The 27,934-nt window shown below is 36.9% G+C and overlaps 1 long non-coding RNA gene across 1 annotated transcript in view; it reads right to left on the reverse strand.

Annotated features, from left to right (window-relative positions):
- Positions 1 to 582: 582 nt before the first annotated feature.
- Positions 583 to 27,934, reverse strand: part of LOC309638858 — a 63,411-nt gene continuing 36,059 nt past the window's right edge. The window contains exon 3 of the long non-coding RNA XR_014251359.1: positions 583 to 27,762. This is a non-coding gene — a long non-coding RNA (uncharacterized lncRNA). The remainder of the gene's footprint in view (positions 27,763 to 27,934) is intronic.

The following is a 27,934-nucleotide window of genomic DNA, read 5'->3' on the forward strand; positions in this document are numbered from 1 at the left end:
GCTAATGGGTGGGGTCGTGTTCCTGTCTTGCTAGTTGTTTGTCATAGGGTGTCCGGCACTGTACGGAATGTGGGGCGAGCCTGCGGTGGCAGAGGCCAGTAAGACGTTGCAACAGCCTGAGGGGCGCCATGTGCTCTCCCAGGGAAGTTGTCCCTGGATCACGGTACCCTGGCAGTGGCGGGCTGCACAGGCTCCTGGGAGTGGAGGTGTGGAGAGTGACCTGGGCTCGCACACAGGCTTCTTGGTGGCGGCAGCAGCAGCCTTAGCGTCTCATGCCTGTCTCTGGGGTCCGCGCTGGTAGCCGCGGCTCGCGCCCGTCTCTGGAGCTCGTTTAGGCGGTGCTCTGAATCCTCTCTCTTCATGAACCCTGAAACAATGGTCTCTTGCCTCTTAGGCAGGCCCAGAGTTTTTCCTGGACTCCCTCCCCGCTAACTGTGGCGCACTAGCCCCCTTCAAGCTGTGTTCACGCCGCCAACCCCAGTCCTCTCCCTGCGATCCGACCGAAGCCCGAGCCTCAGCTCCCAGCCCCGTCCGCCCCGGCGGGTGAGCAGACAAGCCTCTCGGGCTGGTGAGTGCTGGTCGGCTCCGATTCTCTGTGCGGCAATCTCTCCACTTTGCCCTCCGCACCCCTGTGGCTGCGCTCTCTTCCGTGGCTCTGAAGCTTCCCCCACCACCCACCCCCAGTCTCCACCAGTGAAGGGGCTTCCTAGTGTGTGGAAACTTTTCCTCCTTCATGGCTCCCTCCCAGAGGTGTAGGTCCTGTCCCTGTTCTTTTGTCTCTGTTATTTCTTTTTTCTTTTGCCCTACCCAGGTACGTGGGGAGTTTCTTGCCTTTTGGGAAGTCTCAGGTTTTCCGCCAGCGTTTAGTAGGTGTTCTGTAGTTGTTGTTCCACATGTAGATGTATTTTTGATGTATTTGTAGGGAGGAAGGTGATCTTCAGGTCTTACTCCTCCGCCATCTTGAAGGTCCCTCTCTAACTCAGTTGTTTTGTGCTCAAAAAAATGATCTGAATGAGCTCAGTCCTTTGAAGTTTGTTGAGCCTTATTTTATGGCCAAATATATTGTCTATTTTTTTTTCCATGAATACTTGAGATAAATATGGTGTTCACAATTAACACTTGTTAATTCTGCTCTCTAGATCTTCTCTAGCTTTACTGACTTTTTTATCTGCTTGATCTAACAATTACTATGTGATATGATGTTAAATCTCCCACCATAGTGATAGACTTGGCAAACTAGAAATTTTATCATTATATAGTCACCCTTTATCTCTAGTTAACTATTTGACTCTCTCAACTTTTTTAATATAACTCTCTCATCTTTTTTTTCACTATTACTTATCTGATTACTTCTTTACATACAATCTTTTTCTGTCCACTTTTAAAATCTTCTGTTTGTCTTCGGTGCCTTGAATTTGTCTTCTAATGTCTGCAGAGTTGGTTTCTTTTAAGTATCCTGTGGCATTTGTTATGGTCTCTGGCTCTGAAGACTGGTGACCTTAAACAGTTCTCGAAGATTCTCAGGCATTATTTTTTTTAATGATTTCCTCTCCTCCATTTTCTCTCTTCTTTCCTTGAGAAATCCAATTTATTTTAACCTCTTTCTTTTTTCCATCTGCTTTTCCTTTTTCTGGATTATTAATACTCCTCAAATATATCATATCATTTTACATCCTAATGTGCATAGACGTAATCTTCTGTTTCTACCTTTGTTTACAAATGTTTAATTTCAAATTTTGATTAATTTTTCATTTCTAAAAATTATACTTGAATTTTTAAAAAGGATGTGCTCATTTTCAATCTCCTTTTTACCTGTTTAAACATATTGATAGTACATATTTTATATTTCCTGATAATTCATATATTTGAAGGCTTTGGGAGTCTACTGACCTTTGTTTCTGCTCTCATTCATAGTGCCGTATTTCCCTGTATGTTTTGTTATGGACATGAGCTTCTCTTCCTTGGATGTTCATATATGGGAATTTTTTGAGACCTGGGTTGAACATGGGATTTGCCTTTGCTTCTCCCAGATGCTTGGTCACATTGTTAACTAAGGTTCACTTTAAGTTAAATTATTAACTTGAGTTTACTGAGACCACCAAGGTGTATAATTCAGATATGAACTCTCAGGGTGGACTTCCTCCCTTTTCCCCAGCCAACACTGAGTTTTGAGATGAGAAACTTTTATTGCTATCAATGCTATCCTCTTCCACACATATAATTCAGGACAGGGACCAAGTTTAATTCTAGTTACCTAAACAGTGAGGGTGTAGTCATTTGGGATCCTCGTTTTATTCAATGGATCTCCTATTAAGTTCCCTTCCTCTCCCCTCATCTGTGGGAATGGAAAACCCAAAGCTCAAGGTCATCTGGATTCAGCAAATACCTTCATTGTAAAAACAGTCTCAGTTCTAGTTTACTTCTCCAGATTCCTGCTTTCACCTAGTTTTTAGCCTCTGAGTAGGTTGCCAGGGTTAGCAACAGAATGCCCAATTAAATTTGAATTTTAGATAAACAGTGAATAATTTTTTAGTGTAAGTATATCCCATGCAATATTTGGGACTCATACTGAAAAAATGTTCATTGTTTTCTGAAATTCAAATATAACTTTATTTCCTGTATTTTTTCTTGCAACACTCCATCAATGGGATTATTATTTTCTTGACAGTTCATTGATGCATCTAAAGAGGCTTTTAAAAAACTATACTAAGCAGCATTTTCAGTTGTTTGCCGCAGGAAGGTCAATCAGGGTCTCCAGTCTGCCGTACTGCTGGAAGCAGAATTAGTTCTTGTCCTTCTCCTCCCACTCACCCACCTTTATGAAACTGGGAAAGTCATTGGCCTCTGCGAACCTTAATCACCCACAATATTTTTTCTGCATATCCTGGAATTTGTAAAGGACCTTAGAGATCATCTCCTATAATCCTCTTATTTTAAGATAAAGAAAACTGAGACTCAGATAAAGAAAACAATAAGGCCAATATTAAGCCTGATACAATGGCAGTGTGGAAACTAGAAATCCTGTCTCCTCACTCCTTCAACTTTCTTTCCACTCTACCATGTTGACTATGAGGGTCAAGTAAGCTAAGTGATATCAAGGCACCAGGCAGAACATAAAGTATTAAAAGCACAGGATGTAGTAGAATAAAAGTAAAGAATTTTAAAATGATTTTGATTACAGAGTCTAACAAAAAAAAAAAATTGAGCAAATTGAAATATGAGATTTACTATGGAATAACATTTATGGAAGGAACCCCTTAGGAGTACAATAACATATTTACACATCCTTTCCTTCCAGGAATCTTAAACATAACAATGAGAATTTTCTATGAATATTTAAAGAAAATAAATGAATGATATTAAAATAAAATATCTGACTGGAAATATACTGCATTAAACAAGCATTTTTGACCTAGAATATAATATATTCTCCATAGTGAATAAAAAAAAAAGAACTTAATTAACAAAAGCCCTCTCTTCTTTTCTCCTTCCTCTTTTCTTACAAAGAAATGCTTTCAGAATGCTTAAGACTCTCACCATGCCACATTCTTTGCTACAATCAGTGCATGATTGCCACTCAAATTGCTATACTGGTCCTTTTTCCTCTAGCTCTGCATAAAAAGAAGATGCAGATGAATGGATTTTCTGTGGGTTAATTTATTAGGAGTGCAAAGCAATTATCAGCAAGGTAAATCATGGAACATGAAGTACACTGTTACATGCTGGTTGCTGTATAATGTAGGTCCCTTGGCCACAAATGCAATTAGAGTGTTATATTTTATTCTTTTTAATTTTATCTCCTAGTCTATCCTTGGCTTGATGCAGACAAGTTTGACTGTCCATCAGTATGTGATCAATAAGTAGAAATGTATAGCTACAATAAACAATTTTGTATTTTTGATGCTATGGGATACATGTTCATGATATGATAGCATAAATCTTCGAAATGAAGGTTGGGGAATTTAACTGAAGGACTCAGTTTCCAGGGCATCAGGTTGTCAGTTTCTTGGGTGGCTATAATTGGATGAAATTATTTTACTGTCATGTGACCAGAGACTGATGTGAGATAAATTAAGCAACACTTGCAAATGCCTGTCATATTAATAGTGTCCAAATCTTCCCTTTTTAATTTTAAAGGGCAGGTCCTAAGAAATTCATGTTTACTAGGCTTTCAAGACTCATAAAAGAAATCCTTGACAAGAAAAGCAAGGCTTCTCCCTACACAGACCAGTACAAATGTGAATAATATGTGTTTCAACAAAGAGAGTGGGACTAATATCCCTGCTCTGCCACTTACCAGCTAAATTTGGTCAAGCTTCCTAACCCCTCTTTGCCTCAGTTTTTTTATTTACAAATTAGGAATAATGACAACTTCCTGGTAGGATTATTAATAATGTATGAAAGATATCTAGCTTGTAGCAAAGGCTCTATAAAAAGAAGCTGCCGTGATGGTGTTGCTTATTCTTTATTTACTAAGAACTGCAAGCCAGTAGCAATATTAAAAATTGCACATCCAAAGCAATACATCAGGAAATACCTAGTTATAAGCCATAAAACTTGAAGAAAGTCATAAAATGGTACAGAAAAGTGAGTGATCAGGATGGGCAGGGTTAGAAAGAAAAGATGATGGAGTAAAGTGAGTCTGTATTCTGAAACAACAGACACAGATTTGAGGAAAGATGGTGGCAATTGCGAGACTCCAGGGGAATGAGGGGATTTAGTGGGTACGTGTTAGCTTGGACAATGCAGAGAAATGCAGTAGGATGAAAGGGTCTATTCACAGCAGTTGAAGAAGAAGTTTCAACTATCAACAGGGTTTGAAACACTCCAATTTGTCCTAGTGGACCATTAGAAGCTCCTGAGTGAGGTGGCAATTTGAATAGTATTCTCATACTTGCTTTAAAATTTTTTTTAGCTTACTAGGTCCTATTCTGGGGAAAGTCTGGGAAAAAAAAAAAAAAGACCAACCAAAAGACAGTTGTCCTAATATAGACAAGAGGTGATGAAGGTGGTAGGAATAGCAGGTGACTATATCCATGATGTGAGCTCTGGAGTGAAGGAAAAATCAACACCTGCTAAGACTTTCTTCCCTGTACTAACTGGAACCTAAACATCCAAGCCAATGCCCTTCTTGCAGTTAAAGGCTCTGCCCTCAATGACAATGTTTATGCTCTGCACAGAGAGAGTAAAAATTAACCTTCTCACATTTTAGCACCTCAGTGTGAAACCATTTGCTTTTCCTTTTTCCTAGAGCAGATGGCCATAGGGGATTGTCGGGGAGGTGGTAAGAGCTCTGAGCCCCAAGTGGGCGGCAACCAGGACTAAAGCAGAGAAGGACTTAAAAGGGGAGCCTAGGGTGCTGAACCTTGGTCTTGTATACAATTTTGCCTGGGGCTGCCCTTGAGGATGATAATGATCACGGCGTCTATACTGTTCTGAATAACTGCATGTGATAGTGGGAGATGATCTTAGTTACCTTGGGAATTAAAAACCAATGTTTTAATGTCATATGCTGTAAATAAACAGTGATGTTAAAACAGTGTTTCTCCAAACTCACCCACTTGCTTTTGGGGGAGTCCTTGTGCGTGTCCCTGATCCTTTGTGTGAACAAATGTTAGCTTCCATCCAGTTTTGCCTTTTACTTCTATTACCCAGATGTCTTTTTAGCTTCATCTCCCTTCCTTCACTTGATATAACCCATCATTATCGCCTCAGTTTATCTATGAAACATGTTTTACGTTTAACTTACATGTACAAATTGAAATGACTTATCAACATGACTATGGACTGATACAGTCTAAAATAAGTACATGCAGTGACATTGCCTCTGTGTTGTAAGCACCCTCTTTGCATCTGCAGCCATCCCCTCTAACGCTAAATTGTGTTCTTCTGAGTAATTTCATGCTTTTGTTATTTAAAATGTGGTGTATTTATGCTCTGAGTTTCCACCTCCAGTGAAAGCTCTCTAGGCTTTATTCGCCTCTGCATTCCTCATAGCGTCCACACTAGTCTCTTCACTTTGGAAAAGACGAGTTTTCTGGGCTTAACCACAAATTCCTCGGTCATGGATGGTATTGCTTACTCTATTTTGGAAATGATCACTTTACACTGTATGACACTTCAAGTAATCATGTTTACAATCAATTAATGGAGGAGGAGGAATGAGGGACGCTCAAAACCACTTTTGAGTGCATAGTGAAACATGATGAAATCAGATTCCACAACTTCGAAGTTGGTATAAACTTGAAAAAGATTTATGCGTGTAGCTCTCGAGTCCCTATTCACCAAGTTGTGGTACAAAATAAGGTCCCATATTCCAAATGAATTGTTTTGAATACCCAGGTCCTCCCCACCCTGCTCGTAGCTGCATTCCATTCTGCTCCTAAGATGCAGCCCTCTAAGCAATTTCTGGGGACCTCAAGGAACTCAGTCACCATTCCTGACTCTGTCCTCTCCACTGCTTGCCTTTTGCCTGTGGTCACACGGCTTCCAGCACATCCCACTCCTATGACTGCATGAACCACAGAGTCACGACATCCATAGGTCCTGTTAATACCACCTCTGAGGTCTGGGCTGCAACTACGCTCCTTAGTTCTTCTCCCAGCTCTCCTTACTTCACACGCTGTGCATTTTCACACATCTGCCATGGCATTTAAACATTTATCACTTCACACATTCTGTTCCCTTTGCCTAGAATGTCCCTTCTCCTCTGTACCCCTGTTGTTCACATGGACAGCCATTTAAATCTCAGCTAAATCGTAATCTTCTCCATCACATTATCCCTGACTCCCAGAACCAGCCACACACCCTCCTTTCTCCAATCCCTACAGCGCATCTCCAATACAGCATGGACCACACTGGATTACAACTGTTTCATTTTTTTTTTCCTTAACTAAATAGATCATGAGATCCTTGAGGGCACTGAACTGAAGTGCAGCTTTGTAGGAATCTATGATCAGCTAGGCAGACCCATTTAGACATTTTACCAGCTCACTAATAACCCTTTTGTTCATTAGTTTGTTGTTGTTGTTGTTAAGGATTTTCATGGTCCTTAATAGAATGAGCTTTATACCATGATTTAGAATTTGACCTTGATTCAGTCCAAACCACATTCGGAGAAAACCTGCTTGAAGTGAAGTATTACGTGGTTATTAAATTCGTGCATTTGGGAATAGCAGAGAGGATAGGGCTATGGATATTTAAGGTCAGTTGCATGGAGGATAAGAGAGGTGGGTAAAATTAGCTCACCTATTTAAATGTTCCAGAAAATTTGAAAAACTAAGCTATCAAAAAAAAAAAAAGAGCAAAAACACTGCACATTGCTACTCAGCATAATTTTGCTTAGAAAATAGCATTATTCCTGCTTGATCTGATTCCGTGTGGTTAAGCTTGGGAGAAATGTTATTTGTTGTATACACAGCTAAGCTGATGAAATTATCCTCAAATAATTCTAGTGTGGTACGTACAGCCAACAACATGGTTGCTTGTTGCATCAATTTGGAAAAGAGAAGAAAAAATTAGCCATGTAATAGTTAATTCAATTTATAAAATTAAATGTGCATTGAAAATATGCCTGGTAAATATTATGCCATCTGCACATGCTCAAACAGCCAGCCTGGTTAATATTTTATAGTTTATCTGATAAAGTTAACAAAAGAATTTAGTCAGAGTGGAGACATACACTGAATATTTCATCACCTTCTTAATTGCAGAATACAGACAAGACATTTTTTTTACCTTTGGGAAAAATAAATGTTAAAAGTTATTACAGATGGAATCAGTTTGGCAATTAGGTTGAAATCCAACTGAAACCAAGCAGAAATTGACGGCTGCAAACATCACAATACCAAAGTATTTTCAGCCAACTCCATCAATTTACATGATGAAGCAGAAATGTCGATAGCAATGCTGTGTTAGTCGGCGAGCAGAGGTTATATTAACACAGAGGGAAAACTGGCTTTGTGCCTTTTTTTCCCAATAGTTAATTCACAGCCATCAAGAGCTGTCATTCTTATGCACAGCAGACAATATGATATACCTAAGGCTTTTCATTCTGACTTCTGATTTAAAGGTCTTCAGCTTGTGCTGTGGACCTTAACCTTGAAGCCAAGTGCAAATTAGCTTTAAATCAATGAAGCTGATTAAAGCTCCATTGTGGTAGAGCCCTTAATAGAAGAAGGGAGGGGAAAGAACCACTTGAAAACAGTAAAAGATTGGCCTCTCTTAACTTGGAACATATGTAATGCTTTTCAGCTCTCCTCTACCCTGACAGAACCATGAATGGTTTTAAGGCTATTTACCTACTAAGAGAATGGAACCAAATTTTCCAATTCAGTGAAAGAGGCCAAGTGAGAATCAAAGGTATTTTTCACAAGCTCTAGAATATAAAAGGTTATTTTAAAAAGAAGTAAAGAGGAGAACATCAAAACAGTACAGACCAGTACAGACCAAGAGAATCAAGTTTCTCTTGTGCAAAAACAATTCTTATATTTTAAAGGTACTTTGGGCTCCTGCTTTTGTTTGTTTTGTTTTGTATTTTGAGATATACCATTTCTCAGAAACAAGAGGTAGTCGCCAACTTCAGACCATCTAAGGAAAATATTTTTTCCTCCCTCACAAATGAATAGATCTCCCCAAAATATGCCTAAGAAGTTCTTTGCTTTGGAAGTGGCCAGAATAAACTCCAGCCAACAGGCAGGACCATTTGTTTATCTACACCCCACCACCAGCACCACCCATCCATCACCACAGAAACTTGCCCAAGGGATTTACCAATTCTCTCCAATTTCCTCATGGCTATCAGAATCTAGAAAAATTCATTTTTTACCAAAGAATAAATTCTTTTCATAACATCTTCAGAAACACTGAAATCATAACTAGAAAGAACATTTTAAATAAAGAAAGGCTCATTGTTTTACCTAATTTACTTGTTACCTAATTGAATGCTGCAATTCAATTTACACTTCATGGGAATACCATACCACTATAATAGTGACCTTGTCCAATGTGTGGGATGAATATTTATCTTTATATTTCAGTTTTCATGAGCTTGAAATTATGGAAAAGAAATTTTTGCCAAGAACCTCAGGGGAAATTAAAGCAAATACAAAAAGGCAGACCACGCCTACTTCCTGCATTAGTGGATGTAAAGTGCTTTCAACAGGGCTTGGCCTATAGCATGTGCTCAACAAACATGGGCTACTGGCTATTATTCTACTGAATTGGATGCACAAACTTAACCATGAGGGAGCCCTCAATTTCCCCTCTTACCTCCCCCTTGAATGTACCCACCCCAAAGCCCTGCCTTGAAACTCTCAAGATTTCCTCTCCTATTCCAAATTCTATGGAAGCTTAATGGAGGAAGAAGAAGGGAACTGGGCTAGAAGAAAGTCAGTCACTTCCAGCTAACTAAGTGGCTAAAAACATGCTAATAGTCACCAAAGGTAGAGAAATATCAATTTTTAAAAAATGTACACTAAAAACAGCAGAATACAACCTTCCCCACTTTTGAAAGTTAAAGAGCTGTTCTTTATATGAATCTCTAGGTACATATTTTATCTTGCTTAAACTTCCAAGGCAAGACAGAATAAGGAACAACAGAGATCTGAAAGGGCCAGTGAAAATAGAAAAAGAACACAATGGAGATAGGGGAGGCAGTGGAATGCTAGGAGAAGAGAGAGAAAGAAAGAGAAAAAGACAAATGACTGAGGGAAAAAAAAAGGTGGGGGACAAGAAGACAGAGAATGAGCTGCGATCAAGTATGATGTTCCCTCAAGATGAGGGCGGAGTGGCAACTGATGGAGGATAGACAGCTCTGCTCTGCACAAACTCAAGGTTATGCGTTTCTTTCCATCCACTGAGCTGTGGCTACACAACTTCAGGGGGAGAGAAAAGACAAGGAGAGAAGGCTGAGGCATCAGCACAACTAGACAGCCAGAAGGTAGAGAGTGATAATCAACAGGATTTCTTAAGCCACAACTGCCCTCTGTCATCAACAAGATGTTGTGAGAGCAATCAAATTATCTGTTAGACGCTGACATCTCTGGAAAGAGGTACCATTAAATGCAATCGGTTATTATCGATGGTGATGACGACGACAAGGAAGATGACTGCTTCCATTCGGGATCTCCTTAGCTAGAACAGTCTGCCTCAGTGAAGCCCAAGCTGTTTTCAAATCTCATTAATGCTTACCTGTAACTAATCATCATTTAAAATAACCCCTGGAAAGCATTTTAGAGGTTCCTGATAAAATGAAAAGCAAAATTAAACAATTAAGAGTCACTTTCATCCGACCGTGGGAAAATCACAGACACCTTTTATACCTTCATTTTGTTTGCTAAAAAGCCATTTATTTGAATGCATTACATCTATGACTGGGACTAACCTTACAAATAGATAAAGGTAGTGTGCCAGAGTGGCATAATTCAAGAAACTTTCCTTGCCCCAAAATATCTCCCTTGCCCAGATATAAAAATACTCAACAATGTGTCATTAAAGTTCTGTTCCTCTGGATTTCTCAGCAAGTACATCTCCATTTCTATAATGCAAATGCTTCTGGATTTTATCAAGAAATTCAGCTATCAAAAAATAATAAAATAAAAAATCTAGTTACTAACTCAACAAAATTTTATTGAGCACTGAATGTGCTAGGCAGTTTTCTAAGTGTGGGAACAGGATTGTGAATTAACTTGACAAAAATTCTTACCTTTAATGGATTTTAGATTCTTAAGGGACAGAAAATAAACAAAATAATTACTGTAATGTCATTTTTTTAAAAAGTTATTCAGCTATCTCTATATCCTAAAAATAGCTGTGGTTTTTCTATTTGATGTTTTTGACCAGTTTGAGGAGGGATTCCTGGCTACATGGAATAATTAGTCATCTGAAAAAGTGGGGTGGCACCAGAGTAAAAGGCATTTTAACAATTAAAACACAAGTAAAAGGGTGTAGCAAGCCCCCCAAATGAAAGTCATTCACATCAAAATTTTGCTTAAAACTGGCTAACCCAGGGTTGTTCTAAAGATCTAGCACTGGAATAGGCAAAACCGCAGATTCAAAAAGAACTCAAAATAAAGCATTTTCTGTAGCTCCAAAGAAAAACAGCATCCAATGAGCCCCACTAGGCAAGCTCAACTTTCTCTTGCTACTATTCAAAACAGGGGGGGTGAAAGATTTGTCTTCTCCCATTTATTTCTGGCTCTCAGTTTTGCCACCACAGAATTGGAAGAAGGAAGCAGCTCTGGAATTGCCAGCAGGGGGACCAGGACCTATGGCAGAGGGACCAAGACACACGCCCTCCATCCAGTTATCCGCACCGTTGTTGCTAAAATTCCTCCTTCATGGCCATATTGCTCCTCTAGAGTCAGAGCCCTCCTACCTGACAGAGGGCACACATAGGAAGAGCATCTTTCCAAGGACCAACCGTACTTCCTTCCAAATAAAGGTGCCAGCAAGTTTTCAGAATTTTTTTAAACTCATGGAAAGCAAAGAAAAACTTGTTTGAGCCTTGAACTCCTACAGGAGAACTAGCTAGCGTTCCACAGACTTGGACAGAGTTCAACACTTGGTTAAAAGACAATTACTTATTAGTCAGCTGCACAGGCTGAGATGCGTCATCAGTTCACCTAAGCTTCTCACCTCAGCAAGACCCCCCAAACATCAGCCCCGGGCACAGAGGATCCTACACGCCTCAGGCACCCTGCCGGTGACAGATAAGACAAATAGGAAGTATGTTCTGACCGCTTTTCTGTAGCACCTTGAAAATCCCTGTGTGTCACCACCAAGTGGTTTCTGAGTGTGTGTGTGTGTGTGTGTGTAGATGTGTGTTTGTGTGTGTGTATGTTTTGATATCTAATTACATGTAGATACATACAGGGATAGAAACAGGGATATCCCCAACAGGACCACTTACTGCATTACAAGGACTCATCTACATCTCGCCAGCACTGCGACGTTGTTGTGTGTTCCTGTGTGACATGCCCTGTTGCCCACACCAGTGGATAAGCACTGTCCAGAGAAATCAGACTGAATCATGGCATGGAAAGCATCATTTCAAGTATCTTTAAGCTCATAATCAACAAAGCTTATGTTAGCAGGGTTGGAAGACGCTCTTCTGAGTCTATTTCTCATCTCCTTACACTATCTACATCCCTATAACTCTCCCCTCTCCCTACCCCATATGTAACTCTGTATTTCCCAATGTCTGTTGTTAACTTAATCTAGGATTTATGTTTCTGGACAGGTTTCAAATGTGGTTCAACTGATGTTGAAATGCCCGTGAATCCTCCCAGATCTTGCCTCCCTCTTCTGTGGTCCACATTTTCTCCTCCATGTTTCTGCTGAGAAAGCTTCAAGCACGTCAGTCAGCATTCAGCTTCTGACTTCGAAAAATCCTGATGAAGCCACAATGAACTCCAATCTGATGCTTGTGGCAGGTCACCTGTTTCCTCTCCACAGTAAGACATGTTCACAGGTGACAAAGGCCACCATCCAAGGAGGCAACTTTTTGAGAGCAGCAGCGGGACCACAGAAAGTTGGTGACTTTGTGGTCATATTCTAGCAGATGGCAAAGGTGTGGATTGCTCTCGGCAGCCACTGTCAGGTTGGATGGCATTTTACTCCCTAGTGACACTGAAGAAGTGAGTTCTTCTATCTATTCTCTGAATAAGAGCACTACAAATCCCCTGAGAGATGGTTTTTCAACAGTACAAACGCACCATCAATCTGCTCATAAGACTTTTTAAAGTTAATATGTGCTCTAGTCTATACAACTCTTCAGGAACAAGGGGCCATTTTTAAATGCAGGGTGACTGACAAAATCTCTTCCCAAGTAGCTCATGAAAAGAAAGGGAACCAACTAAGACGACAGTGTTTTTATAAGTCAGCAATAGGGAAAACAGAACAAGTTGATTTTCAAAGATAAAGCTTCTCCTATAACAAATTCAGTATATAGCTATTGGAATAACAGACTTTGCGGTATGCTCTTAAAATAATGTGAATAATACAGATGAAACACTGAAGCAGGAAGCCTTCCTTCACAGATGCTGCTTAAGTACCTTGAAGCCCAGAATTAAAATGTAAGCATATTAGTGCCCTTTTTCCTTCCCTTCTGCCCCATCCCAGTCTTCAAAAAAAAGATGTTCCTATGAGACAGAAAAAGATACTGTATAACATCAAAATGTCTCAACTTACTATAATGATTATTTATTAGCTAATTAGGTTTGGTAAAAGGTTTCTTATGTATATTTGATTTTTGTGTTGGTGTTTATGACTATTGGGTAGGAATTTTCCAACACTTTCTAGATATCTTTCAAACATTTTAAATGAATTCAAATCAGCTACAAATGTTAAAGGTTGTTTATGTGATCAAACACAGCACACACGATGGAAAATAAAATGACTTACCTCCTAGCCTACATAAAATATAGAGGAATGTCAAAATATAAAGAGGAGTATAATTGCTTGCTCCTGATTTGGGAGACTATTATTTGCTCTCTCCTCACTCCATCCCAGTCCCGACTCAAAATAGCATTTAAAATAAAGTAAACCACACTGATAGTACAGCAGAGTATGGATAATTTTTTTTTTCTCAAAGAGTCTTCCAAGTGTAGGTCAGGCTGATCACCTGTTTCATTTTCTTAATCATTTAAAGAAATTTTAAGAATTTGACCAAAATCTAAATCAACTCTGCTGCAATTTGATAGTTATAACAAGAAGAATCATCATATTTGTGTACAGGGCAACACACAGGAAACACTTATTATAAAAAAAAAAACAAGACTTGAGAAAGATTTGTATTTAGGAACTGTATAACTAATAAATTTTAAAGCTGAGGAAAATAAAATATGGGTTTTTAATACCCCTGGAATTGTGAACAACCTCTTTACAAAGTATCCCAAAAGCTTCCTGTATTTTAAAATGAACATTCTTGGGACTCAAACACAAGCCAATCAATGAAGAAATCATATGTTGACAGTACGAGAAAGGGGAAGAAATTACCTTTCGTTGGTAGAAAGTTCCATCCCCATGAAAGAAAAATGTAAGTGCTTGGAGGAGGGGAAGAGGGAAAAAAAGCCCCGGTGAGTTTAGTAAGTGCCATTATTGCTGAGAAATTTTAAAGGGTGATAATATGAATCACGAGAGAAGCGCAATAGGGCAGCTATTCGAAATTTGTTTTTCACATATTTAGCGCAAAAAACAGCAGCTCTCAGAAGAAAGGTCAATCCACCCACACGTTCACCTCCAGTCAAGCAGCACTTTGAGATCCAAATGTGATTGCAAATCTCTTGCAGGCCAAGATGAAGGGGTTTTTCATTTCAATCTATCTATTACTACCAGCATTTTATATTCATTATGGTCAGGGGTTGAAGTGCATACTAGATATTTAGCTGGTGCAGAATTCCAGCACCTCCCTCATCACACTAGACTAGAATTAACATGTGAACATGCACATGCACGCATGCACACGCACACACACACGCACACACACACAACTATGCTATAGCAACATGAAGCATCTGACTTACTCTTGCCCAAGTAATCAGATTCAGACTTAGGGCTTCCTTTCAAACCTGACTTCACCCCCCTGAAACTCTTGCAGGGGTCCTCTCAGCATGCCATAGGTCACTGCATGTGCCGTAATAACAAGGCACAGCAGGATGAGTAAAGAGCAAAATGCAATCAGCAGAGGCTGTCCTTACTTTTGTAAATTTGTCAGACCCTGAAACTTCCTTTACACGAACACCTGTGGTTGTGCCTTAATTTCCTTTTTAAAAACAGTTCAAGTACTTTCTTTTAAATTATCATATATAATACAAAGAGAAAAATGCATAAAACAAATGTACACTTTAGTGAACCCTTGAACAGCAACATAACCCACACTTGTGGCAAGAAATAACAGAATCCCAGACTTGCCCCTTCTTGAATATAAATACCTCCCTCCCTGCAACTATAACCAACATCCCTGAAATGCATTCTATCTACTTCCTTGACTTTATTTAAGGTTTTATTATATAATTATGCATATCTAAAGTACGGTTGAATTATGCCTGTTTTTTATTGATGAAATTCAATTCATATAGAATATATTCCATCAGGTCTGGCTTTTTTTGGCTCAATATTTCATCTTTAAGATTGATCTACATTCTTCCATGTATGTGTAGTTTATTCATTTTTTATTGTTGCATACTATTCCAAGGCATGAATATGTCACAATTGACTTATTCATTTGAATTTTGATGGGCGTTTGGAATATATGTATCTGGCCCACTACAATGCAGCTTTGAAAAGTCTTAGCCATATTCTGGTATACATAAGCTGACACTTATAGGGGATGTATACATAAGAGTGGAGTTACTGGACCATACCATATATGTATGTTTAGTTTTACTAGAGATGGGCAAAAATTTTCCAAAGTTTCCATCCCACCAGCAATGCCTAAGAGTTCTTGTTCCTTCACATTCCCAACAACACTTAGGTTTTTTGTTTTTTTGGTTTTTTGCAGGTCTGGTTGGCACCCCTTTCCTTTATAAATAGAATAGTTGGAGAGAGAAGCCCTCATTGGACTTTCTGAACCTCTTATAATCCATAATTGCTGACCCATTCTTTTTGTTATTTTTGTTTTAATTTTGGGCCACACCGCACAGCACGTGGGCTCTCAGTTCACTGACCAGGGATTGAACCTGCGCCCCCTGCAATGGAAGCATGGAGTCCTAACCACTGGACCGCCAGGGAAGTCCCCGCTGACCCATTCTAAAGGTTATCAAAACTTCCTCTGTCTTATTGTTATGCACTATTAGACAGCCTCTTAATTTAGAACTTATTGAGGTAATAACCTAGGTTAGTTCTAAAGGAGCTATTTACACTTTTTTAAATCTGGACAAAAGTCCTGAGAAAAGAGACTAAATTTATCAAAGACCCAGTAGACAGGAGACCTATAACTAAGATGAGAAGAACAAGCAGTTCTGTGTTATCTGTAAATCAAATAAATAAACATCAGATTCGGTAGGAAAAAAACAGATCTCACTAATGTGGCTGAGAAAGTTAATCACAAAGAAAAATAATTCTGAGGAAAGCAGTGTGGGAACATGGGAATTAAATAAAGAAAAAGCCTCCTCTTCCTTCATTTCTGCCTTCTACACACACAGATACACACACATACACACAAATTATTTCACTCACCACCTTCAGCACTAATTAGTGAGTGACTTTCTTTCCCTGGAAATGCTGACAAGTTCCAGCTGAATACATTTTTTAAAAAAAAAGAAAACTGAAAATTATTTGAATATGAGTTAATATTTTTTCTCTCGTGATCGAGTTCCATACATACAGAGCTAAACCCCAAATGGGTAATTTCTCCCAAGGTTCCAGGAACCTTGGGCTCTGTATGAAGATCCTAAATATGTTTCCTAAACAATTTTTTTGTTTTCTATTTAGAAAACTGACAAGAACAATAAATTTTTACAAAAAGGCATAGAAACTGGATATAGTCAATGGATACCTCTTCATCCTTGATGGAGCATTTGCTTTGCAGGCTTTTAAAATCAGGACTATGACTTTCCTTACCTAGATCTATTTAGACATCAGAATTAATCAAAAATTCAATGTATTCCTTATTTTGGAGATGATTTACGATGGTATATTTCATCTCTCTGGCAAGATCCTACAATGTGTAGGTTAGATCAATAGTTAACTGGGAGATGTAATATGAATTGACTGCCTTTCTGACACGAACTCATTTGCAAATACAAGTAAGAGATTTTAGGTGGTATTATTAGGAAATGGACCCGTGGTTCACAATTATCATATTTATCTGGAGGAGCTTTTTAAAATGCACATATCCTGAAAATTCTGATTCAACAGCACTGGAGTATCATATCTACTTTTTAAAATTACCCTAGTGACTATGAAACCTAGACAATGTTAAAAACCAATGAAATAAGGAGGAAGAAGAAAGATGGAAAAATCAAATGCCAAAGGACCAGTCTCTTAAGTCTGAGACTTTTTAAAGGTTATTAACATTGGAGTTAGTATTTCAAATTTATGGTATGATGTGCTCATAATACTCCTCCCACTTTCTCCTTTCCCCTCCCAGCCACTATAACAAAGAAATATGACCATGCGTTTGTCAGTCTGAACCCTATTTCTGTTGACAAGGGCTATATTTCAGTTGAGCTCACTTTCCCCCTTTCCATCATACATAGGACTTTATTTCTCAGGGTTTATTAAATGCATTCCACTATATTCTGGTTTATGGTAACTTTGTTCTACGTAGTCCCATTATATCCAAACATTTGTGCTTTTTCAAATATGAAAGAACTGAGGAACCAAACTGATCAAATGTTACTTTTTTAAAAGCCGCAATAGTTTCTGATGCACCTCTTTCTTTGAAGAAAGATATTATTGTGTACTCTATTCAAAATGGGACAGTTCACACAAGAAACAAGCAAACATTGAGTAAAAGCCTGTATATTTTAGCAGGCTTGAAGATTATCGAAATTTTACTGGGATAACATATACCATTACTAGGTAAAGTAAAATCAGAATCCAAGTTAAACTTTATTCAGACATACACTGACCAGTTCCAACCCAGACTGAAAGCAAGGGGTCTCTGTTCAGCCCTGCTTATACTAACCCCAGCCTATCCACGCTAAGGGAGACATTTCCAAAGCTAAACACATAATAACAAGAAAAAAAATAAGCCACTAAGTTAAGTTGTAAAATAGTTCACTATAATTTTGCATTTTACCTTTTCAAATAGTAAATATAAATCTTTTGTCTTCTAGACCAAACGGCATGGTTTCTATTAAACTAGCACAAGCTAAAAATAAGGTCATTCTAAAAGACTATAAAGAACAAAGCATCAAATGATTGCATATAACCAAACTAGAATTTTATGACCAATTCTATAAAAATAATAATTAATCTTCTGAATTCTAAGTGGCAGACACTATGCAGAATAGAAGATGACAAGAAACTCATTGATAACAGATCATTAAGAGGCAATTTGCTTTTCTTGAATAATAACAAAATGTTGTTTCCTTCTCACTAAAAACAACAAAACTATTAGCTAGAGCATTATTTGAATGGCCTATTAAAGCCAAGGAACTAATAAAAAACATGAGGTTATTATCTTCAATGATTAAAAATTGCCACCCATTATAAATATATCCAGTAATCTGAAATTGCTTAAAAGGAAATCGGATATAGACACAATTTCCCTAGGATAAAAGCTGATTTCTTTTCCTTTACTGCCAAGTACTTTCTCTTTTATAAGTAATGTCCCTGTCTTTTTTCCTCCAATAGAGAAATAAACACAAACATTTGAAGAGATTTACAAACCAGTGCAATGATATCCAGTCTTCAGAGTAAATAATGTTTTAAAGAAACAAGACATTCAAGTTTTGCCTGTAAAGTCATTCTCATCCCTTCCCCTTGTTCTACACGTTAAATATATAAAAGCTAAGCTATTATAAGTGAAATATGATCAAAAAACACTCAAGATAAAAATTTGATTCTCAGAATTAGAATATGGACTTGTTTTTCCCTAACCAGGTAAGAGTGCTAAGTGTATTGTTCTCCATGTGGTCCGCAAATTGGGAAAAGTTTAATTTTTTTCACCTGCATTTAAGAGTCTCATGGGCCTTCTCTATAATCCTTGAAAATAAATTTATCATAGCTACTTATACTCCTAAATGGAAACAACAGTAATAAGTTCAGAGTATAGTCTTCAAATTATTATAAAATGTATTTGTCATCATAAACATGATTGTATGAACTAGTAGTTAAGAGTTAGTGAATTTCTCTGAACCATGTAACATAAATTCAAGTCTTAATATTGGCTTTTCACTTCGTGACTACTTCTTTAAAAAAAAACTTTGTGTGAGAGTATGGCAGAACTAAATACCACGAAAACTATTTCAGGTACAAAAGTAAAAATATATATATATATGTATTTCTTTAAAATACATATATATATATATTTTTTTTTTTTTTTGGTAGCACCACGTAGCTTGTGGGATCTTAGTTCCCCAACCAGGGATTGAACCTGTGCCCTCGGCAGTGAAAGCTCAGGGTCCTAACCACTGGACTGCCAGGGAATACCCCTAAAATAAATATTTTAAATATTTAAATACACAGCCAAGCTTCCCCCACTCTCCCCCCACCCAAGAAAAAGATTGGATGGCTATCCCCAAAGGCTGAAAACATCTAGAAACCTTGAATCCAGAGTGAATCATGTATTAAAATTAGCAGTGGTCTTAGCACAATCTGCCAACCCATGTCATTTAGCTCCATTCTTTCATGGAGGGCAGGAGAGACAAAGCCTACAGTTGGTTCCAGAATAGAAGCAAGATTAGATCCTCCTGGGATGAGATAGCAAAGAGTAAATTAGGAGGAAAAATAAAATCCACAGAGGAAGATGGTGTTGAAATTTGCCTATCAGTTTCTCAACTTGAGATAGAGAGGGGTAAGTTCATTAAGCTTTCATAACCATAAACCAGTGTTCATACAGTATTTGGGCTAGAATTCATACTATTTATATGATTCTTAAAACTCCAAGCTAAGAATTGTTTTCAAATGGTGCTTAATTGGTAGTGACTTCAGGAACCTGGCATAAACAAAGGTAAATCCACATTTAGAGGAACCATTTTCAACCCAGGTCAACTAGAACATCCACAATCAAAAGTTAAATTCCCAGAGGGGATATATGTATATGTATAGCTGATTCACTTTGCTATACAGTAGAAACTAACACAACATTGTAAAGCAACTATACTCCAATTTAAAAATTTTTTTAAAAGTTAAATTCCCACAACTAAAAAGGAAATACAGGATGGAATGAATTGGGAGATTGGGATTGACATATATACGCTACTACGTATAAAATAGGTAACTAATGAGAACCTACTGTATAGCACAGGGAGCTCTACTCAATGCTCTGTGGTGACCTAAATGGGAAGGAAATCCAAAAAAGAGGGGATATATGTATACGTATAGCTGATTCACTTTGCTGAACAGCAGAAACTAACACAACATTGTAAAGCAACTATACTCCAATAAAAATGAATTTTAAAAAATGTAAATACAAGTTATATCAGCCATGAACTTGAACTTGGAGAAACAACAAACAACCAATCAGACCCACAAAACTACAGACATCGGAATGATCAGATACAGAACAGAATGTAAATTAACTATATTTAACATGTGTAAATAATAAGAGGGTATTGGGATTATTTCAAAAGAAGGAGAGACTATCAGAATGAGGTATATTTGAAGATAACCATATAGATCTTATAGAAATACAATATATAAGTGAAATTAAAAATTTAATTAACTAGTTAAACAGCTGGAAAGACAAAGCTGAAGACAAAACCAATGCAGCAGAAGACAAATCTGGAGAAATTATACAGAATGAGACCCTGAACTATAAAAAGAGAAAGAGTATGAAAGAGAAGGTAAAAGGAATGGGTGACAAAAAGAGATAATCTAATACCCCGTAATCGACATACTAGAAAGAAATAAAAGGAAGAATGTGGGAGAGACAATATTCAAAGAAATACTAGCTAAGGTTTGTTTCAGAATTAAGAAAAAAAATGAAAATTCTCAGAATCCCAGTATATCTAAAGCAGAATAAATAAATGGAAATCCATCCCTGGACATACTGTAAAAATCTGTAGAGCATCAAAGACAAAAGAAGATCTTGAAAGAAGGCAGAAGTTAAAGGCAAATTAACAAAAATTAAAATTAGACAACTGAATTTTCAAGAGTAATAACAAAAGTCAGAAAAGAGCAAGATAATATCAAAATGTGCTAAGGAAAAAAATAATTGTCAAGACAGAATTCTACATTCAGTAAAATTATTATTTAAGAACATGGGCAAAATAAAGGCATCAGACAAGGTCTGAGTATATACTATTAATAGAGGCTTGCTAAAGATGTAAGTACAGGATTTAATTTAAGAAAAATTAAAATGAGCAAAATAGAACGTCTGAGAGACAAGAAAGGATGGTGAGAAATTTAAGAAGAGAAAAGATAGTAGTAAACATAGATTAAACTGAAAAAAAAAGATATTGAATATGTAAAACTATAATATCTATTTTGTGGGGTTTATTTTTTTTTAAAGCCACTGGAAAATAATAGCAAATAAGACAGTAGGAAAGTAACAGGAGTTCAAATATTCTAAAATCACTACATTGTTGAGTCAGAGATTAGAATTTTTAAATTAAAATACAGAATAAGCACTGAAATCAAAAGAAATACCAGAGTAAAGATAGAATAAATAGTGGATACACAATAGCATATTTGAAATAAATGCAAATGTATCATTAATCACAACAAATTCCATGTTAAAAGTCAAGGTGTTTCAGACCAGAATTTTTTAAATCTAGATATATGTAGTTTACATTAGACAACATAAAATAACAAACTGATTGGGCTGTACTAATGTCAGAAGCTATATACTTTAAGACAAAAAATATTCTAGAGTTAAAGGAAGCACAATAGTATAAAAGGTTCACCAGAAGATATAATTTAAATTTAAATGTACCCAAAATACAGTTTCAAAATATATAAAAAGAAAACTGAGAGAACTATCATAGTAAATTTACAAATCTATCATAATAAGCAATCTTAAAACACCTTTCTTATCAATAAACAAGTGAAAAAATGAATAAGAATATCGAACATAGCCTCAATATTCTGAATTACATAGAATTATTCTTAATAATTGGAAAATACACATTTTCTTGGATCATATGTGTATCATTTGCAAAAATATAAAATATTCTTTTGTGAAGATATAACAATTAATCATTACAAAAGTCAATAGCAACAGAAAACTTGTTTAAATGCTCATATATTTTGAAAATTAAAATATGTTTCTAAGTAACTCAGGAATGCTAGTAAAATGATATTTAGAGAAAAAAAATTAATGCATCTAATGTTTATATTAAAAGCAAGGAAAGCAGATAATTTTAGAAATTTTAAAACATAAAATTGACTCCAATAAAATATATGGAATGAAGTAATAAAAATATAGCAGAAATTAATGAAATAGAAAAAAAAATACAATAGAGGATCACAGAAACCACCTGACCTTTTAGAAAAGACCAATTAAATTGACAAACCTCTGGCAAGCTTGATTAATAAAAGAGAGAGCATACTAATAAGTAATATGGAAATGAAAAGGGTGAATAGCTATAGATGCTGCAAACATTTTAAAAAATAGTAAAAGAATATTATCAACTTTATGCTACCGAAAAAGTTGAAATTGATTCTTAGGAAAAAATACACACCTTGCCAAATGGACTCAAGAAAAATAGATCACTCGAATAGTTTTAAAACCATTAAAGAAATTTAATCAGTAGTTTTAAATATTCCCACAAGTGAAATACCAGGCCCCGGCAAGTTCTATTCACTATTCAAGGACAGATAATTCCAATCTTACATACAATATTTCAGAAAATACAAAAAGAAACACTATTCAACTCATTTTATGAGGCTAGTATAATTTTGATACAAAACCAGGAAAGGAGGGGGCTTCCCTGGTGGCGCAGTGGTTGAGAATCTGCCTGCCAATACAGAGGACACTGGTTCGAGCCCTGGTCTGGGAAGATCCCACACGCCGCAGAGCAACTGGGCCCGTGAGCCGCAATTACTGAGCCTGCGCGTCTGGAGCCTGTGCTCCGCAACAAGAGCGGCCGCGATAATGAGAGGCCTGCGCACTGCGATGAAGAGTGGCCCCCGCTTGCCACAACTAGAGGAAGCCCTCGCACAGAAACGAAGACCCAACACAGACATAAATTAATTAATTAATTAAATTAAAAAAAAAAACAGGAAAGGAAAATATGAGAAAGGCAAATGGCAAATTACAGGCCAGTTTCACTCATGAATACAGATTCAGAGTATTCCCTAACAGAATATTAACAAAATAAACCCAGCAATTTAAAAAAATAACAGTTTTACACCAAACGCAAAAAAAAAGTGAAAATAGACAAATTTGATTACATTAAAATTTAAAACTTCTTCATCAAAGAACACTATTAACAGTGAAAAGGCAGCCTACTGAATGGGAAAAAATATTTGCAAATCACATATCTGATAAGAGGTTAATATCCAGAGTACATAAAGAACTCCTACAACTCAACAACAACACAACAAATAGCCTGATTAAAAAATGGGCAAAGAACTCGAATAGACATTTCTTCAAAGAGGACATGGATATGGCCAACAAGCATATAAAAAGATGCTCAACATCACTAATCATTAGAGAAATGAAAATCAAAACCACAGTAAGATATCACCTCATACCCCTTATTGCTACTAACAGTAACACAGAAAATAATAAATGTTGACAAGGATGTGAAGAAACGTGTAAAATGGTGCAGCTGCTATGGAAAACAGTATGGCGGTTCCTCAAAAAATTAAAAATAGAATTACCATATAATAGAGCAATTCCACTTCTGGGTATATATCCAAAAGTTTTGAAAGCAGGATCTCAAGAGATATTTGCACAGCCATGTTCACAGCAGCACTATTCACAATAGCCAAGAGACAGTAGCAATCCAAATGTTCAGAGAGATGAATGGACAGGCAAAATGTGGTCTATACATAGAATGAAATATTATTCCATTTAAAAAGGAAAGAAATTTTGACACATGCTACAACCTGGATGAAGCTTGGGGACATTATGCTAAGTGAAATAAACCAGTCACAAAAGACAAATACTGTATAATTCCACTAATATGAGGTATCTAGAATTGTCAAATTCATAGAAACTAAAAGTTGGATGGTGGTTGCCAGGGTCTTGGAGAATGGGGTTATGGGGAGTGTTTAACGGGTACAGAGCTTCAATTTTGCAAGAGGAAAACGTCCTGGAGATCTCTTTCACAGCAGTGTGAATATGCTTAACACTACTGAACTGTACATTTAATAATGATTAAGATAATAAATTTTATGTGTTTTCTTAATACAATAATTTTTTTAATATTAATTTTAATTTACCCCAGGAATGTAAAGTTGGTTCAACTTTAGGAAATCTATTAATATAATCTACCACATTAGCAAATAAAAGGTAATAATGTGAATGTCTCAAAAGATGAAAAAAACTGATAAAAATCAATATTTATTCTTAACTGAAAAAAAAAACCTAACAAATCTTGTTCTCAAATTAAAAATTATCTTCTGGGACTTCCCTGGTGGTCCAGTGGTTAAGAATCCGCCTACCAATGCAGGGGACGTGGGTTCAACCCCTGGTCAGGGAACTAAGATCCCACATGCCTTGGGGCAACTAAGCCCTCGCACCGCAACTACTGAGCATGCAAGCCACAACTAGAGAGCCCATGTGCTCTGGAGCCCACACGCCACAGCTAGAGAGAAGCCCACATGCCGCAATGAAAGATGAAAGATCCTGTCGCAACTAAGACCCGATGCAGCCAAAATAAATAAATAAATAAATAAAAATTTTTAAAAAGTTATCTTCTACACACACACACACACACACACACACACACACATCACACACACAGAGAGCTTACAGCTAACATCATATTTAATGGTGAAACATTAAAAAGATTTCTTCTGAAATCCAGGGTAAGGCATATTTGCCTGCACTTCTGTATAATACTAGACTGCAGGTCTAACTAGTACAATAAAAACAGTGGAATAGGGTTAGGGGAAACCCAGAAAGGGAAGGAGAAGAAAAAAAAAAGAAGGAAGGGAGGAATACAGGAAGAGCTGCATGGAGCGGGGGAAGGAGAAAAACAGAAGAGAAGAAAAAGGAAGAAAAAGTTAAAGGCATAAGGAAAGGAAAAAGTATAACTATTGCTTTTCTCATATGATATGATGGTATATAAAACAACCCAAGTGAATGTACAGATAAATTATCAAATTTAGTAAGACAGGTCAGCAAAGTTGCTAGATGTAGTTGTTACATAAAAGTCAATCTCATTTAGGTACAATAATGACAAATAGAACGTTTAAGTAATTTCAAACATACCATTTGTAATAGCACCAAATATTAACTATTTAGAACAAAAGTCATGAAGACCTGTTAGAGAAAATTATCAACTTTTGTTTGAAGACATTAAGGAATATGTAAATAAATGGAGAGATTTATCATATTCATGGCTTAGAAAATTCGATATTATAATACTGGGACAATGTCAATTCTTCCCAGACTGAGCAAGGGTCTTTCTATAAAACTTCAGAAAAGAATTCAGAAATAAAAATTCAGAAAAAACTTTATGTGGAAATTAACATGCTAATTCTAATGTGCATATGAAAGAGCAAGAGACCAAGAAGAGTCAAGACACTCCTGAAGAAGAGTCAAGTCAAAGTTCGTCCTCTGCCGGATGTGAAGACTAGAAAGCCATTTTTAATTGAGATGGTATAGAATTAGGGCATAGAGAATCAAGTAAACTAACAGAACACAAATGAGAACCACAAAACAGACCCAGGTAAATATGAACATTGACTATACAATACAGGTGGCATCACACACCAACAGGAAAGCAGGGACTACTGAATAAACACACAAGAATAACCAGCTACCCCTTTAGGAAACAAACAGACTTGGATCTCTTCCTCACATCTTATAAAAAAAAAAACAATTTCAGATTGGTTGAGGGCTTAGCACTTTTAGAAAAAGAATGTGATATAACATCTTTTTGATAAAAAGAGGCATTCTTAAACAGGACACAAAGAGTGAAAACATAAAGAAAATGATAAGTCATTTAAAGCTAAGAACTTTTCTGTTTATCAAAAAATATCTAATAGAGGATGGAAATGACAGCCACAAAGTAAGAATGATTATTTGCAATAGCATATAATCATCACAAGATTAGTATGAGAATGTTCCTACTAATTAATTTTTTTTTAAAAAGAAGGGTAGTGAGACTTCCCTGGTGGCGCAGTGGTTAAGACTCCACGCTCCCGATGCAGGGGGCCCAGGTTCCATCCCTGGTCTGGGAACTAGATCCCACATGCATGCTGCAACTAAGAGTTCACATGCCACAACGAAGGAACCAGTGAGCCGCAACTAAGGAGCCCACCTGACACAACTAAGGAGCCCACCTGCTGCAACTAAGGAGCTCGCCTGCTGCAACTAAGACCCAAGGCAACCCAATAAATAAAGTAAAAAATAATAATAATAAAAATTAAAAAATAAAAAATGAAAAGAAGGGTAGTAAATTACATTGAAAAAAAGATAAAACATGAATGAACAATATATGAAAAATGATCAACCACATTAAAATAATCAAAGAGAGGAAATTAAAAATGACAATGAGGTAAAATTCTGACGATGTAGTGTGTTAGGAAGGATAGACAGCAACAGGAACTCATACACTGTGGTGGGAGTATACAGTTTTTGGAAAGCAATTTTGGCATTAGCTTGCAAAGCTGAAGAGCTACATACCCTCTAATGAACAATTCTACTGTGCAAACACATGAAATTGGCTTAGGGGTTACTACTTTGTTCATAAAAATTATAGACAGAATAGAAATTAATAACGCATCACAAAATGAATATGCCTTAGAGATAATATGACACCTTTGTACCAGGAAACAAGCACAATAATGAACATAGCAGCATTATGTATAATAGCAAAAATAAATGGAAGCAACGCCAATGTCCGCAGCAGGAGAACCGGTAAATAAAATGAATATACAATGAAATAAATGTATGCAAGCCTTACCGTTCTTATCTAATGGAGTACCCCTGTTCCAGAGACTTCTGCTCTGGTTAATTCTCCCTTTCCCTCTGGAGAATAAAATCTGTTATTTCTGGCTATCTGCCCTCTACACCGTATTTATACATAATTGACCTATCGGATTCAAACCGTGGTTTTATTTCAGCACTAGTAAATACCCGAGAGCCTTATTTACTCTATCATTTTCCACTTCCGTTCCCCCACCCCACAATACAGAGACACAAACACACACAGATTTCGTGTCCCACTCTTCACTCGACCTCCGAAATAGCCAAGTCTCTTAAAATACCTGAGGAAATGTCCACTGCCTCAATAGCTGTGATGATGGCTTAATGCCCTTAAAACCCTAACTCTATATTTAGGATCAAGAAAAGAATTTTTTAACACCTGAACAAGGATAGAGGATGATTAAGATACAAATTTTATATGCTAGCTTATTTTATTTCTAATTATATTCTTAGTAAATGATGTTAATATTCAACAGGAATGACTTTGTCACTCAGTGCTTTTGCTCAGTAAAAACCAGAGCCCCTAGCATTTTATTGGCACTAAAGCAGTCAGCTGTGACATAGGATAACGGCAAGGGTAAAGAAATTCTGCTCCGTTTCTAAATTAAATGTCTCTTCAATGACTTGAGTGTTAGGTAGAAATAGCAGTTGCTCAAAGAAATTGGCTCCTTTACAATGAAAAACAATCAACAGAGCATTTTCCACGAATCCAAGGAGACTGAACATATGTAGAGGAGATCACAATAATTTTAAAAGGTGTTGACAATATTATCATAATAGAGTCACCTGTTTAAACCAATGCTGACCCTCATGCATGTGTATGTATTATATGGTTTAAGTAACCCAAAGCAGATGCTATACGTGTAATCCAGAAACAACTATAACGATCATTCATATCTCATGCTTATAGGTGAGAGAAAGGTAAATGACTTACTCAGCAAATTCTACTTCAACAGCATCGCCTTCCATCCTCAACACCCGACGTCACAAAACTAGTTACTGGTGAAGCTCACTTGTCAGTGTTCTCCAGCATGTTATGGTGCCTATTAAACAAAAAATCAGTTTTAGGTGTTTGTTTATCTTACAGAATGATTTACATATGATTTCTTGAGCTGTATATTAATGCACATAAAAATACGACTTGAGAAAAATTTCTCCTGTAATTTAAATTTACTACTTGTCTCTAACTAGCATGACATGTGTCCATGGTCAAGT

The sequence above is a fragment of the Balaenoptera physalus genome (genome assembly GCF_965194825.1).
Source record: "Balaenoptera physalus genome assembly, chromosome: 11".
Lineage (NCBI taxonomy): Eukaryota > Metazoa > Chordata > Mammalia > Artiodactyla > Balaenopteridae > Balaenoptera > Balaenoptera physalus.